Source organism: Physeter macrocephalus, chromosome 11 (assembly GCF_002837175.3).
Source record: "Physeter macrocephalus isolate SW-GA chromosome 11, ASM283717v5, whole genome shotgun sequence".
Classification (NCBI taxonomy): Eukaryota; Metazoa; Chordata; class Mammalia; order Artiodactyla; family Physeteridae; genus Physeter; species Physeter macrocephalus.
Window position 1 is genome coordinate 139,133,963 of NC_041224.1, and position 16,482 is coordinate 139,150,444.

General features: G+C 39.6%; 1 long non-coding RNA gene across 2 annotated transcripts in view; it reads left to right on the forward strand.

Annotated features, from left to right (window-relative positions):
- The first annotated feature begins 2,093 nt into the window (after positions 1-2,093).
- Positions 2,094-16,482, forward strand: part of LOC112063470 (uncharacterized) — a 252,602-nt gene continuing 238,213 nt past the window's right edge. For both annotated transcript variants that reach the window (XR_002890990.2, XR_008618675.1), the window contains exon 1: positions 2,094-2,249. This is a non-coding gene — a long non-coding RNA (uncharacterized lncRNA). The remainder of the gene's footprint in view (positions 2,250-16,482) is intronic.

A 16,482-nucleotide genomic window follows, 5' to 3' on the forward strand; every position in this document is an offset into this window, starting at 1 on the left:
CCAAATATCCTTTGTAAGTCTGGGATCTGGTCTAAGATCACGTGTTACAGTTAGTTGTCCTTTATTTTAGTCTCTCTCAGTCTAGAAGAGTTCCCCAGTCCTTCCTTATCTTTTATAACATTGAGTTTTTAAAATTTACTCTGTAAAATGTTCCTTAATTTGTTTTTTTCTGGCATTTTCTCATGATTAGATTCAGATTACACATTTCTGGCAGGAATACTACAGAAGTGATGTGTTCTTCTCAGTGTATAATATAAGGGGGCACATGATATTTATTTGTCCTATTACTATTGATGTTCATTTTTATCACTGGGTTAAGATGGTATCTGTCTGGTTAGTCTATTATAAAGTTAGTAACTATTAGGTACTTATTTATTAATAAGCAATGAATAAGTATTTTATGGAGAGGTGCTTTGAGATATGTAAATATCATGCTTCTCATCAAATTTTCACTTATTACTTTTAGCATCTGTTGATAATCCATGATTAAACCAGTTAGTACCATGACATTTGCCAAATGGTGATTTTCTAATTTCATTGTTTCCTTTATATTTATTATTTGAAATTTTCTTATAAGGTAGAGCTTTTCATTTCCCCTCATTAATTTATATATTCATTAATTTATTTATATAAATATGGACTTGCAGACTTCTATTTTATTCAGTGTGTTCTTACCTGTTACTATTATTATTTATTAGACCCCTCAAGCTTGTTCCTATGTCCTTTTGACATGTTCCCATCATTTTTTGAGCACTTCCTTACTTTCTGGAACAACAATGTTCTAGGCTCATCTGCTATTCCTCTGCCACAGCCCTGGACTTAGTCATTTCTTTAAAGAGTCCTCATTCCTGTAGGGGAGAATGTAATTTAGAAACTGTGATCTTAGTGCTCATTGGTATTGGGTGTTGCTTTTAGTTCTTCTTAGCAGACTAGGAAATATGTATGTACATACACACATTCATATATATACACACATGCACCTATATCTATTTATCATCTATCAATTATCTATCTATCTATCTACCTATCTATCATCTCTCTATGTTAAAAAACCATGAATTCACATTGACCCCTCTAATTCCAATCCAACACCACAGGGTTTATCCTTGCTTCTTTTACCTATTTGTAACTATCTTCAGCACTGAAACACCTGGGTCTCATTAGCCTCAATATATTTACTTACTTAGTCAATTCTCCTGAGTGTAACGAATATCCTAACCGCAAGGCTGCCTCTTTGGCCCCAGCCCCATTTACCATGCTAGCTACATTAGCTAAATTCTTGGTCTGGAGTAAGGGAAATGGAAGGGGAAGACATGGTATATTTTTTTCTTTAATAAAGCCTGAAGTGGAAGTTCTACTACTCAGTGTAATGTAAAGTGTTTTTCTTACTTGAATTCAATTCTAAGTTCAAAACAGACATGTAAAAACCCAAAGTGAAGGTTCATATTCAATTATCACAGCTAGTAATTGAGTGGTCAAGTGACTATCTACTGTGCTATTCTTATTATCAGAGACTGATGTAACACCCACCTGAAACCATTGAAGTCATTTTATTGCGTAGTGGACAGATCTGCCCATTTGAGCGCAACCAACGTGCTTGATTCATGTAGGTACAATTCCCCGAATCTTATTTCCCTTCAGTTTATGCTTCTCACATTGCACTCATTTGAAAAAAAAAAAATCTTAACCAAATACTTTGGAATTCAGCATTTCAATATATTTAAAACGTTGCTCTGGTTTGAATTATTATCTATTACATATAGCCCTTGAAGCCTTCGTAGTTTGAATGATAATTTTGAGTTTGCTTAACCAGTCCTCACACGGGTACCAACCCTCCAGAGTCCGGCCCCCAAAAGGGTTCTTCTACCGGATGTTACTCGCACCAATAGAATGAGACCAAGTTCTTCGGTTCAGAAGGAAAGGAAAGCTTTATTCTTTGATCAAAGAATGGAGAGGTATGAGCTCCAGCTGTAGAGCAGGTGCTCTCCCTGCAGGCTGTGGGTGGGGCTGATTTATAGGAATCAGTACCAGGGAGGGGGCGGGGTTCTTCTCAGGCAAACGCAGGTGTGCTGCTCAGGCTCCAGACCACAGTGCTAGGCGCGGCGTCTCTGTGCAAGGTTCCTCCGGCTGAACTGTTGGTGCTGCCTTTTCGCACTGGGAACTCTGGTTCCTAGTGCTGGGTGCAAGGCCTCTGTATGCGACACCCCATGAGCAAGTGAAACTGGACGAAGCACAAAGGAACAAAAAAGGTTAGACTTTATTTTATTACCTCAATTGTATTTTTATTCCCTGGGAATTGTTTACGGGCCTTATTGGTGACAAAACTTTCATAAGCGTGCAAACTCCTGTGGTGCTGATCCCTGGGTTCACACCCAGAGATTCTGATTCAGTAGCTCTGGGGAACGTCTGCATTTTTTTTTTTTTTTCCGGTACGCGGGCCTCTCACTGCTATGGCCTCTCCCGTTGCGGAGCACAGGCTCAGAGGCCATGGCTCACGGGCCCAGCCGCTCCGTGGCACGTGGGATCCTCCCGGACCGGGGCACGAACCCGCGCGCCCTGCATCGGCAGGCGGGCTCCCAACCACTGCGCCACCAGGGAAGCCCACGTCTGCATTTTAATGAGATCCCCAACAGGTTCTGGAGCAGGTGGCTCAGGGAACCACACCTTGAGAAACACTGGATTCGCATGTTTTTACTCCGGTCTAGGAAAGTTCTAGCTTAGAAATTGTGGTCAGTCATTCCTGGTCATATGTGAGGTTGAACTTGTCATTAGTATCCGTCAGAGCTTTCATAATTGACAAGGATATCAGTGTGTTGAAACTTGGCTTGCCAAAACCTGCAATTACAGGACAAATGAGTCAACTTGTTCATCAACTTTCGTGTATCAAGGTTGTGCTAGTGTGTCTGAAAGGGGTGGCATCAAAGCCAGAGCCCTGGCCTGCCTGGCAGATTTGCAATGAGCTGTCCCCTAGGATGCCACCCCGACAGGGCAGGCCTTCAGGTTTGGCTGGCTGGCATTCTTATTAATTAAGACTGAGAAGGGACTAGAGACAGACGGAGTCCACATGCTCCACAATCCCTGGTTCAAGTTTTGGGTGTTTTTTTTTTTTTGCGGTACGCGGGCCTCACTGTTGTGGCCTCTCCCGTTGCGGAGCACAGGCTCCGGACGCGCAGGCTCAGCGGCCATGGCTCACGGGCCCAGCCGCTCCGTGGCATGTGGGATCTACCCGGACCGGGGCACGAACCCGTGTCCCCTGCATCGGCAGGCGGACTCTCAATCACTGCGCCTCCAGGGAAGCCTCCTGGTTCAAGTTTGTTTCCTTTCTCCAGTTTTTCTCATGGATCAAGGAGAGATGACTGGAAAAATTATACTCTTCAGCAGAAAGAAAGCAAACTATCCATCAGCACTTATTTAATCATTTATGCTGAGTGCTTTCACAGAGAATGTTGTTGTATTCGATCATCATAAATCACCTGGTGGGTAGATGATTTATTATCACAGCTCCACAGATGAAGAAAGGGAGATAGAGTGTCTGAAGTATGCACATAATCACACAGCTAGTAAGTGACCATGAAGAGTTTTGACCCTCGTCTTTTGTCTTTAAAGCCAGCGCTTTATGCAGCAAACACTATATGGAGCAGCCTCTTGTATTTTGACTTTGTTTTCCCTTTCCAAGGGATGCTCTTCAGGAAAACAGAGACACTGTCCTGGATGAATTTAAGCCTAACAGTAGGATTCATGTATATTGTGTGCTTCCATACTAGCAGACTTGTTTTTAAAGCAGAATAAAGAAATAAGGGTCAGTGATGAATGTGAAGACGATTTTTAAGACAATTAAGGTCTCTATGCTTAATTGGCTGTAGGGGGAGAATGAGAGTGATTTGACTGGCTTGTTTCACCTGAGGGTAGGAAGCTTTCACAGGCAGGTAGTCTCTTAGAACGAGGATATAAGTGGTGACCAGAGTATGGTTTCCCTGTATTCTGGGTGTAGGGTCTTGCTGCGGCCCAGTTTCTGGTTTTATTGATCATTTACATGAGATACATATTTTGTTAAATGGTTTTACTCCTCTTTTGTGATCTATCAAACGTCAAATATTACTGAGGGATTAAATGTACTGCTGCCAGGTTTTGGTCATGCAAATTTAAAGCAAAGACCCTCTTCTCAAATGGAAATATTTCATAGAGGTTCTTTTCTCTATATTTGTACGAAAAAAAAAGACCATTTGGATGATTTCACAAGGAGAAAGGACCAGCCTGCCTTCAAAGGATTACTGTAGGGCTCATCACTTCCAGATCTAAACTGCTACTTTTGATGCCTCCCAACACCATCAGCTTCCTCCCATCAAGATTTCAGCCAGGTGCTCTTCTTAACAGGAGGTAAGGGCCCCTTGGCCCATAGACCTCAATGGCAGCACTTGAGTTCATGACCCAGAAGCTCGAACTGACCAATGTCTCTCAGCTTGCGAGAGCCAGAACCGAAGCTGAAACCAGACCTCCTGACTCGGGCGATTCCTCTTTCCTCAGAGCCTGGGCAGTAGGCGTGAATGTATGTGAGAGCAGTGGGTCAGGGCGTCGAGGCTAGACGGCAGCCCTTTGTCTGCACCATCTTTTCAAGGATGTTTGTATGGTGAACAGTCTTGGAAGAAAGAGCTAGTATCTTCCGCTAGAGCAAAAGACAAGCAAGCTGATTGTATAGGATAAAATATTAGAATTCCCTAAGCTTGGAGTTCCTTTCCTCTAATGCAGTCTACTACATGTAAGGGTCATCTGACCCTCTTTGGGTCAGTCTGTTAGAACTGAGGCTCGAGGAACCAGTGTGAAAATGATGATAACTCTGACTACTGTAATTGCTGTAACAGACTATCCTTGGTTTCTGTATTAGTGTGGGCTTTCCAGATCCACCAAGATCTGCAGTCAGCAACCTAGAGACCCAGGAGAACAAAATGTGTAAGTTCCAGTCCAAGTCCAAAGGCCTGAGAAACAAATATGCTGATAGTGCTACAAGTTTTGGTCTAAGTCTGAAGGTAGGAGAAGACCGATGTCCCAGCTCAAAGACAGAATCCTTTTATTTTATTCAGGCCTTTGATAGATTGGATGAGGCCCAGCAACATTGGGGAGGCCAGTCTGCTTTACTTAGTCTACTGATTCAAATGTTAATCTCATCCAGGAACACCCTCACAGACACGCCCAGAAATAATGTTTAATGGCCCCCTGGCCCAGTCAAGTTGGCAGACCAAATTAACCATTAGCTTCCATGAAATTGTGGCAGGTTAATTTGTTAGCTTGCAAATAGAATCAAATCTTAGACCCTTCACAGTTCTTGATACATACTTTAAAAAAATAATAAAAAGATTCATCAGTAGGTTCAAGTGGTGTCAACCTGACCTGATTACAAAATTCCCAACAGCTTTTCACCTAGGTTTAGTAGCCGTTGGTGTTTACTGCTTAGATCCATTATTTTATTAGGGGTTTCGACATGGTGTCATTCTAATTCTAACACTCTGTTTGTATAGATTAGTGGGAATGTTTCTATAAAGAAGAATTTTCTTTCATCAGCTATTTGATTATGCTGAAATCCAATTTGTATAAGAAAGACAGGATTAATTGCTATTCCTTTCCTGTTACTTACCTATTTTAAGAATGAGTTAGTGTGCTAGAAATCTCCAAGGTGATCCGTATATTCATCTTTTGAGTGTGATTATGAACTACTGGATTTTTATGTATTTCATATTTTAATCCATTGCAGTTTTTTTCATGTTCAAATTGACCAGGTGAAACCCCTTCACGTGGCTACTATAACCTTTAAGCATAATATCAATAGTATTTGATAATTTTCTTGCTTTCATGCACAGTAAAACAGTCCAGGATAATCTTGCACTTTCCTGCTGTTTACTGGAATCAGTCATTTCTCCAGGCAGCCCTGATTCTTTCTAGTGGGAAATGGTCTTTAGAGAACACAATCTGGGTGGTGGTTGTGCTCACAGCTACTGGATTGTTATTGTTTTCAGGGCTTTTTAGTGGCTAGAGCTAAGAAATATATGCATATATACAGTTAAAGGAAAAAAATTATGTGTTCATATTGAAATTTCCAATTCAAATTTTAGAGTATAGAGCTTTACTGAACTTTGATTTTACATTTATCTTTTATGCTGAAAATCTTGGTTCATAATTATCTATTTTTTTATTTTACAACGTACATTTAGTTTCACGTATTACCACTATCAGTAAAGGTATCTGATACAATTGTTTTCTTCATGGTTCTTTTATCCTTTAGGTTTTCATCTTATATCCCACTCAAGATGTGGAGTCAAAATGCTATTTTGAACAGTAACTTGATATAATTATTCTCTGTGTGGTTAGGCCACCAATTTTATATTCCTTTGTTTTCAATATTTAGGGATTTGCGTTTTTATTTTATTTTTTTAAATTTTTTTGCGGTACGCGGGCCTCTCACCGTTGTGGCCTCTCCTGTTGTGGAGCACAGGCTCTGGACGCGCAGGCTCGGCGGCCATGGCCCACGGGCCCAGCCGCTCCGCGGCATGTGGGATCTTCTCGGACCGGGGCACGAACCCGTGTCCCCTGCATCGGCAGGTGGACTCTCAACCACTGCGCCACCAGGGAAGCCCTGCATTTTAATTTTTGATTGAATTTTATTTTTAATTATGAAAAATATTTATATAATTCCAAATCCTCTTCCTATTATGTTAAGCTGCATTAAAACTTGAAGTGGTTTTTTTGGACCACGTATTCATTCATTCATTCAATAGATATTTGTGAAACCATTGTGTTGGGCTAGTGCTGGGTCTCTAGTACTCAACAAACCAGACAGAAATCTTTACCCTCATGGAGCTTGCATTTTAGCATCATGTTCGGAGAAACAACTCTCTTGATAGTCTCTGCAGTTCTCCTTTGTACCTTCTCTTCCTGTACCCCTTTGCTCCTCTTCTCTTCTTCAAGGGTTCTGTGTGAAGCAGAAGTTACGATTGTTCTTGGGTAGTTAAGGAAAAGGAAAACTTCTTCAGTTCTTTTTTCTTATTTCTCTACATTACATTAGTCAAGATACTTAATATTTCCAAGGCTGAGTTTACACATATGAAAATTAGGGGAAAATTTTAAAAGTGGAAAAACTGATTAGCACTCCATAGTGTTTTGAAGATAAAAGACATATACATGTCATTTGTATATATTTATACATATAATATATAACATTTTATGTAATATTATATAAAGATTCAAAAGGATGGGGAAACACACCTACCTCTCAATGGAGACTCTGAGTAACAAAGAGTTTGTAGGCATAGCAGCTCATCCTCTTGAATCTGGGTTAGGCCTCTGAGTGTTTTGATCAACTGAATGTGGCAAAAGTGACACTGTGCCAGTTTCAAGCCCAGGCTTTAAGAAACTGGCAGTATCCATTTCCTTCTTGGAATCAGTTGCCATGCCATAAGGAAGCCCAAGCAGCCACATGGAGAGATTCATACTGAAGAGAAATGAAGCCCTGGCCTGTCAGTTCCCAGTTGACAGCCAACAGCAATTTGCCAACCATGTGAGTGAGCCATCTTGGAATGGATTCTCCAGGACCAGTAGAAGTGCCCCAGACTGATGTCATTTGGCCCAGAGATAAGCTGTCCTACCAAGCTCCACCCAAACTGCCAAATTTGAGCAAATAAATGATTATTTGAAACTACTGAATTGTGGAGTGGTTTGATAGGCAGCAATAGAGAAGCAACATAATAGGTATTCACTGAGAGGTAGTTTTATTCTGGAATATTTTAAAGTATTTAAAAGATTAGGTTAAATTTAAATCTCTGACCAGAAACAGTTTCTGCTCAGAGTTTGCTGTAGCCATGTCTTATCAAAGATTTCTCTTAACGTCTTAGCATTTAGATTGAGAAACTGTGGCAGTGACTGTCACCCAGAATTCAAAGATTTCTGGCTCTGGTAATACTTTTTCTAGTCTGTATCTGTTACAGTTTCTCTATTTCTAGTTTTTGAATTTCTATGCTCTTTTTCTAATGGTCAGTTTTATTATGGTTATAATCATATCCCTTCACAAGTCATAGTTCCTATAGGCCAATTCTTATTAACTAGTTTTCATTTATCTAAAAAGACTTTCAGTTCATTTATATCTGTGTTAATATGTTGTAAATCAGCTCTGCAGTGGATTGATTTATCACCACAGAATCAGATGTTCATAAGGGATTTCAAAAATCCTCTGGTCATCCTACCCCTAAACAAATAAATACATATTTTATTTTCCAATATCGACAAGGATGATCCTAGCATGCAGGGTAAAGGAAAGAGATGGCAGAGAAGCCCAACAGATTCTTAAGAGGAAACAAGGATGGGGAAAAATTAAAAATGGGATTGGGGAAGGGAGGATAAATAGTGGGACACACTCTGCCCTCAGAATTTGGTGGGTGATACGTCTTGTCCTGACACGTTCACAGCCTGGCCTGCAGGGGATCACTGTGTAGTAGCTGAGGATGGTGTAATGTGTCTGCCTCTATAAGCTCCCAGTCTATTAGTATTAGATAGTATTTTAAAGACTTGGTATGTCCATTATAGCCTATTTTTAGGACCTCCTCTGAAACGCTAAGTCAGGAAAGAAGCCAAAAGCTAGATAACAGGAACTTTGCAAAGAATAATGGAAAAATTGAAGCCAGCTCAGAGCAAGACAGAAGGTCAGGGTCAGATCTTTAGACCTGTTTTCCAGAAATGGGTAATAAGGAATTCCTGGCAGCTGTTTCAAACTCCAGTGAGGAGCGTGAGCAATAAAAAGAAGTGCTTCATGTTGGAAAAAATCTTCACTGTCCCTCAATTTTTGTGATTAATTTCACTTTTTTTCTTTTTACATTAAAGAATACATATAATGAGAATGGCCAGCAGAGGGCCTTCAGATAAACATGAACACTTTAATATTCAAGTGGGATCTTTGAGCTTTGATTCTCCTTCCTACTGGATTATTTTTTAAGAAAATGAAAAAAAAAATAACCTTCACATTTTATTGGGAAATAGTTGCACAATGCTACAGCCCCAGTGTATGTTGCTGACATTGCTGTTAGCAATCTCCATTTCATGGAGGACAAAGTACTTCAGTGAAAGGTCAGTAGGTGGCAAACTTCTACAACCCTTAGACTGAAGAAGGCCTGTAATGGGTAGATCCCCTCCTAGAGAAATATTGGGGATTTGTGCCTCTTTTTTGGGGGGGGATGGGTGGTGTTAGTGGGCTGTGTGTGTTACATTGTAAAACGTACTAAATGAAAAATAAGTTTCTTTTCAAATAGTTATGAAGACATTTGCCAGTTAAGCTAAATCAGTATGTATCAAAATCAGTTGGTCAACCAACCTGTCCTGAAGGTCATCTATGAGCGCTGTGGTTATCTCTGTCCCTGTGGGAGAGAGGGTGGAATAGAAAGTTCCTAAATTCCCCTTCAGTACCAGTAATCTGTGGTTTGAGATGCTCCACCTTGACCTAAATCTTACCTGCTCTCTGTAAGTCTCCCGGTGTTTTATGATCTGGAAGCAGATGTAGAGAGTTCCCAAGTATACATGGTAGGATAAGATTTTGATTATAGTTTTGGAGGAAAATTTTTGGGGGAAACGTTGAAGGATAACAGGAACATTTGAGTAAGTCCAGTGGCGTACAAAACGTAGGAGACTGTAAAATCACCTTTTGTTTCTTTACTGAAAACTTGGATTCAATGTTAACATTTTTTGTCATTCCTGAGATTCTCAAAGTTTTAAGTTTATGCTGATAAATTCTGGGGAAAAATTATTTCTTCATTCATTCTCTTGGAGAGTCATTTTCTGGTTAAAAGGCAATACAGTAGTCCCTCCTTATCCAAAGTTTTTGCTTTCCATGGTTTCATTTACCTGTAATCAACTGTGGTTTCAAAATATTAAGTGGAAAATTCCAGAAATAAGCAATTTATAAGCTTTAAATTGTGTGCCATTCTAAGTATTGCAATAGTCCTGCTCCTTCCTGCCCAGGATGTGAATCATCCCTTTGTCCAGTATATTCCACCTGTTAGTCATTTAGTAACTGTGCGATTGACTGTTGAGGTATCACAGTGCTTGTGTTCAAGTAACCCTTACTGTACTTGATAACGGCCCGAAAGCACAACAGTAGTGATGCTGGCAATTCGGATATGCCAAAGTGAAGCTGTAAAGTGCTTCCTTTATACAAAAAGGTGAAAGTTCTTGACTTATTAAAAAAAAAAAAGTTGTATAATGAGATTGCTGAGATCAATGGTAAGAACAAATTTTCTATCCATGAAATTGTGAAGACGAAAGAAGAAATTTGTGCTAGTTTTGCTGTCGTACCTCAAATATGTATGTATAAGGGAATATGTATGTATAGGGTTTTGAGATTACAAATAATACTGATATGTAGGGTTTGGTATTATCCACAGTTTTAGGCATCCACTGGGGGTCTTGGAACTATGCCCCATGGATAAGGAGAGACTAGTGTGCATTGTCTTCAGAACTAATAAGCACCTAAAAACTCCTCTCATTCTCCTCTAGCACTGTCAAGTTGTTCTTGGATAGGACCATGGTATTGCTATGCTTTATACTTGTGTGATGTGTTAGGAAAGTAGACAGTTCCTAAACATTTTTAAAATTATTATTATTTTTAATAGCTCTTTATTGGAGTATAATTGCTTCACATCTGCTGCTTTTCTTCAGTGTCTTTGGATCTATTCTTTGGGAAACTACCCTTCTCAAGTTCATGTGACTCTGTGAGGCTGTCAATCATCTGGACCTGATTTCCCAAAGAGTGGGGGTGTGATTCAGCATGGTGGTCAGATTCCTTTCTGGGATTTGAGTTTCATGTAGGCAGGAAGGGTGGGAGGGATTCAGTACAATCTTTTATTTCTGTCCTTGCTAAAGTGGATGGATATATAACTTTGGCTGCTAATGGTGATGATGCTTGTTACATGCTCTGAGGTCTACTTTGTTCAACACTAATATGGCTACTCTGTATCATATAATGTTGGAATGGTACACCTTGTTCCATCCTTTTACTTTTAACCTATCTGTGTCTTTATATTTAAAGTTTGTTTCTTGAAGATATCATAGAGTTGATTCTTGCTCTTTTATCAAATCTGACCATCTTTGCACTTAAGTTGTGCTGTTGACCATTTATATTTAATACAATTATTGACAAGCTGGGTTTAATTAGGACACCTTGATTTTTGGATCTAGTTTTTGCATTTTCTCTTTTGTCCAACTTTTCCTCTTTCTTCTGCTTTTTTTAGATTGAGTATTTTTTATGATTTGATTTTATCTCCCCTTACTGGTGTATTAGCCATTCTTCCTCTTTCTTTTTTTTTAAGTGGTTGCTGTAGTATACTTATTTATATATCACAATCTGCCTTTTAGTAATATTAAGTCACTCACGTATAGTGGAAAAGCCTTACAACAGTATACTTCCATATCCTCTTTCCTGGCCTTTATGTTGTTGATGTCAACACATGTCAATACATGCGTTTTACATATATATGTAAAAAATATATATAAATAAAGTGTAATATATAATGTATACTAATATTATTAAAATATATAACTATATAAATATATATGAAATATCATAATACATTGTTTTTCTTTAAACAGTCAACTTTTTACAGAGGTTCTGAAAATTTTTAAAAAGTCTTTTATATTTACCCACATATATTTACCATTTCTAGTGCTCTTCATTCCTTTGGGTGATCCATAATTTCTTCTGATAGCATTTTCCTCTGCCTAAATAACTTTCTTTGACATGTTCTTCAATTCTGGTCAGCTTATGATGAATTGTTTCAGCTTTGAATGTCTAAAATAGTCTTCACTTTGTCTTCATTTATGAAATATATTTTCTCTGGGTATAAAATTCTAGGTTGACAGGTTTTTTTTTTCCTTTTAGTACTTTAAAGATGTTATTATCTTCTGGATTGTATAGTTTTTGATGAAAAGTCTACTGCCATCTTTGTTCCGCTGTATGTCCTGTCATTTTTCTAAGGAAGGGGAATTATTAGATCCATCTTTCATGGTTTATCCCTTTCTTCTACATTGTTGGAGATGTCCTTGAACAAATTTTTTAGCTCACTAAATTATCTTCAATGTCAATTATGCAATTCTCATTTATTGAGCAGATATTTTTTATTTTTCTATTTTTATTATGTTTTTAACATCTTTATTGGAGTATAATTGCTTTACAATGGTGTGTTAGTTTCTGCTTTACAACAAAGTGAATCAGTTATACATATACATATGTTCCCATACATTTTCAAGATTTCACATTGTCTTTTTTACTGTTTATATTTATAGACACTTGTTTTTGTCAGCCTGTTTTATCTCTGTGAAATTAATAAATATATTTATTTTAAAGTTCTTTGCTTTTGTAATGTTGCATTGAATGTCTTTTTATTCAAATAATTGTTTACATGTTCATATCCTTAAGAATTTATCCTATACATAGAATACTGGGTCAAAGAGAACAAATAATTTTGAAGACTTTCTTGGAAGCTTCTAGATTGCTTCCTGAAAAAGTAAAATTGCCACAATCATCCATCCACTACTTCAAAATAACAGTAATTGAGTGTATATGATATATCTGGCATATGGCAGGAATGTCTGTTTTGCTACACTTTGCAATGATTCAAACTATGTAAAATATATAATTGCACTGGATCATCTCCCCCTTCTACTCCATGGCATATACTGTTGCTCCTCCAGATCCTCTTGAATACATTTTACCATTTGGTGTGCCCTTCCTTTGGGGCAAATTGCTTTCCCTTTCAATGACCCTCACCTGAGACTCATCTTCAGCAAACTGCTTTGGGCTAGTGGAGCTCACTACCCCCATGAACAGAGGGCTGGAGGTGCCAGGCAGTTACTCTCCACCAGTCATCCCTAGCCAATGACTAGAGGTTACAGGATTATGAAGAGCTTCCTGGTGTCAGTCTCAACAACTCTGATATCTCAATCATACTCCAGGGTCTCCTGTGAGATAAATTACCTTCCTCAGAATTTTGCCTGAAATTGCACCTTTATTTGGGTTCTTCCCCTTCATTGTCCTGATTCCCCTCTCCCTTAACTGATTTTTCCTGACATCTCTTCTTTAAAAAATAACTTGCACTCAAGTCACCTCAGGGTCTGCTTTGGGGAACCTGACCTAAGATATGCTCCAATTTCACCCTACCATAAATACTGTTAATTTGGAGTAGTTTGTCTTATACTTTTCTCTTGCTTCTACGACATGCATAAACATGAAAAAAAGTTATACATTATACACATTACCCTGTAATTTGCCTTAGTTTTTTCATTTAGTAATATATCATGGACGCCTAAGACAATCCTTTAAAAAAATTATCTACTTTAAAGTGTTACATTGATTTTATTGTGGTTCCATACTATAATTTTTCAATTACCACTAGAGATAGACATTAATATTATTTCAAATTTTATGTTGCTGCAATAACCTTGAGATCTTTGTCTTCAATAATGAGGTCAGGTTCTTGAGAAGGGGGCTTTTGCACTTTAAAAAGTTCCCTTTAGATGTTAAGAGCCAGATCCCATAAGTCTTAGAACAGAGAGAACGTAGCATTTGTGTTCTGGACATGGGGTAAGAGGTTGAAAGGTGATGACTCAGGAACAGGTTGCCAACCACATAAAGAAGAAAGAAAATTCCTCCTTGGCTTAGAGGCAAGTATTTTGGAAGAAACTGAGGGGAGAAAGTAAAAGAGCTGAGAAGCTTATGTGGGGCTTTCTCCCTGGCCTGTCCTTTGGTGTGAAAACCTGGGAGCTGGGATCATGTAGAGACTCCGGGCAGATTCTCATTCAGTGCGTCCTGTTTAGACGACCCTGCCGGAGCCATTCTGACTACTGCCCATGCTCTGCGCATAGTTAAATATTTTGACTATCCCCTGCTGTCTTCAGGAAGATTTGTTGACTTAAAAGGGAAAGCTGCATCTCTATCTGCAGGGTGGATAGGAACATATATTTTGGGGTGTGCCCTTTACGAAAAAGAATGAAAATTATGAACCTGCCTTAAAGCAACATCTAGGGGCTGCAGCAGAGTAATAATGGCAACAAGATATGTTTCAGTAGAAAGGGCCTGCACCCCCAAGTCTCGACTCCTGCAGGTATTGCAAGGAATATGTGAAAAGTTTCCACGGCCTCCAAAGAAGCAGGCGAGGGAGCTGAGAATTGAGAGCCTTGGGGACTCCTTTGCACGGTGTGTGGGATGGACAGCCCACCCCAGGGACTGTATAGAAAATATAGTTGATTCTTGGAGGATGAGTAGCACCCTCCAAACTGAGGTGGGGCTCAACAGCAGGAGAAAACCACAGGGCTTCTTTGTAAGCAGTCACTACACAAGGCCAGTGTGGAGAGTATGGCAGGAAGTAACATAGCTGGGGATGGGGTTGGGGCTCTTGCTAAGGAGAGGGAGGTAGATGCCCAAGATCATCAAGATGAATATCTTTCAGTCAAGGCCAGAGAGGGCAGAGGACAACACGGATGAGTTATTCCTCACACCCCACAAGGACAGGGCCGTAAGCAGGCCTGAACTTCTTCCCCCAAACTTGGACCCTGGCTGGGGAGAGAGAAACAGGAGTGGAGGAGAAGCTTAAGCGAATGCATTTTAAGCCATAAGTGGTTGAAGTACTTTGAACTGGTGAGAGAACAGTGTTGGGAATGGGAGCTTGAGAGCTAGAGTTACAGAGAGAGGAGCAGCATTTCAAGATAGTATACTTTGAGACATTTCCCTTATGATTAGTGAACCCAATATTCATCCTTGAACTTTTAAAAAATTATATTTGGAGCTTTTTATAGGTCGTCTTTTTTTTTTCTACAGTTATCATGGTTTATTTTATTTTATGTTATTTCTTTATTTTGGCTGCATTGGGTCTTTGGTGCTGCACGTGGGCTTTCTCTAGTTGCAGTGAGCGGGGGCTACTCTTCCTTGTGGTGCACCGGCTTCTCATTGCAGTGGCTTCTCTTGTTGCGGGACACAGGCTCTAGACGTGCGGGCTTCAGTAGTTCTGGCATGGGCTCAGTAGTTGTGGCACACAGGCTTTAGAGTGCATGCTCAGTAGTTGTGGTGCACAGGCTTAGTTGCTCTGTGGCATGTGGGATCTTCCCCGACCAGGGCTGGAACCCGTGTCCCCTGCATTGGCAGGCGTATTCTTAACCACTGAACCACCAGGGAAGCCCCAGTCATCTTTGAACTTTTGTCTTTCATACTGATATTTTTATTTCTGTTGGCTAACTTCTGAGAAATGGTTTGCAAAAGCTGCTGATTTTTTTTTTTTTTTTTTTTTTTTTTTTGCGTTACGCGGGCCTCTCACTGTTGTGGCCTCTCCCGTTGTGGAGCACAGGCTCCGGATGCGCAGGCTCAGCGGCCATAGCTCACGGGCCTAGCTGCTCCGCGGCATGTGGGGTCTTCCCAGACCGGGGCACGAACCTGTGTCCCCTGCATCGGCAGGCGGACTCTCAACCACTGCGCCACCAGGGAAGCCCGCTGCTGATTTTTAAATATATCTTTTATCCAGACACCTATTTTTAATTCCATTATTCATTCTAAAAGTTTTTCAGCTGATTCTTTTGGGTAGTCTAGGCATATAATCACATTGTCTGTGAATCATGGTAAATCTCTTTTCATAATTCCATAGTTATGTACTTCTGGCTTTTGTTTCATGTCTCATTGAACAGACCAGACTCCTAGAACCACAAAATTTTTCTTCTTATTTTATTCCTAATTTCAACAGGAATAAAGCTACTAGTTAAGAAACATGTATAGAGCAGTTATTAGGCATTGGGCGCTTTTTTTATTAGTTATCTATTTTATACATATTAGTGTAAACATGTCAATCCAAATCTCCCAATTTATCCCCCCACCACTCCCCCCACCACCCCACTTTCCCCCCTTGGTGTCCACATGTTTGTTCTCTACATCTGTGTCTCTATTTCTGCCTTGCAAACCAGTTCATCTGTACCATTTTTCTAGATTCCACATATATGCATTAACATATGATATTTGTTTTTCTCTTTCTGACTTACTTCACTCTGTATGGCAGTCTCTGGGTCCATCCATGTTTCTTCAAATGACCCAGCTTTGTTCCTTTTTATGGCTGAGTAATATTCCATTGTATGTACCACATCTTCTTTATCTATTCGTCTGTCGATGGGCATTTAGGATGCTTCCATGACCTGGCTGTTGTAAATAGTGCTGCAATGAACATTAGGGTGCATGTGGCTTTTTGAATTATGGTTTTCTCTGGGTATATGCCCAGTAGTGGGATTGCTGGGTCATATGGTAATTCTATTTTTAGTTTTTCAAGGAACTTCCATATTGTTCTCCATAGTGGCTGTATCAATTTACATTCCCACCAACAGGGCAAGAGGGTTCCCTTTTCTCCACACCCTCTCCAGCATTTGTTGTTTGTAGATTTTCTGATGATGCCCATTCTAACTGGTGTGAGGTGATACCTCATT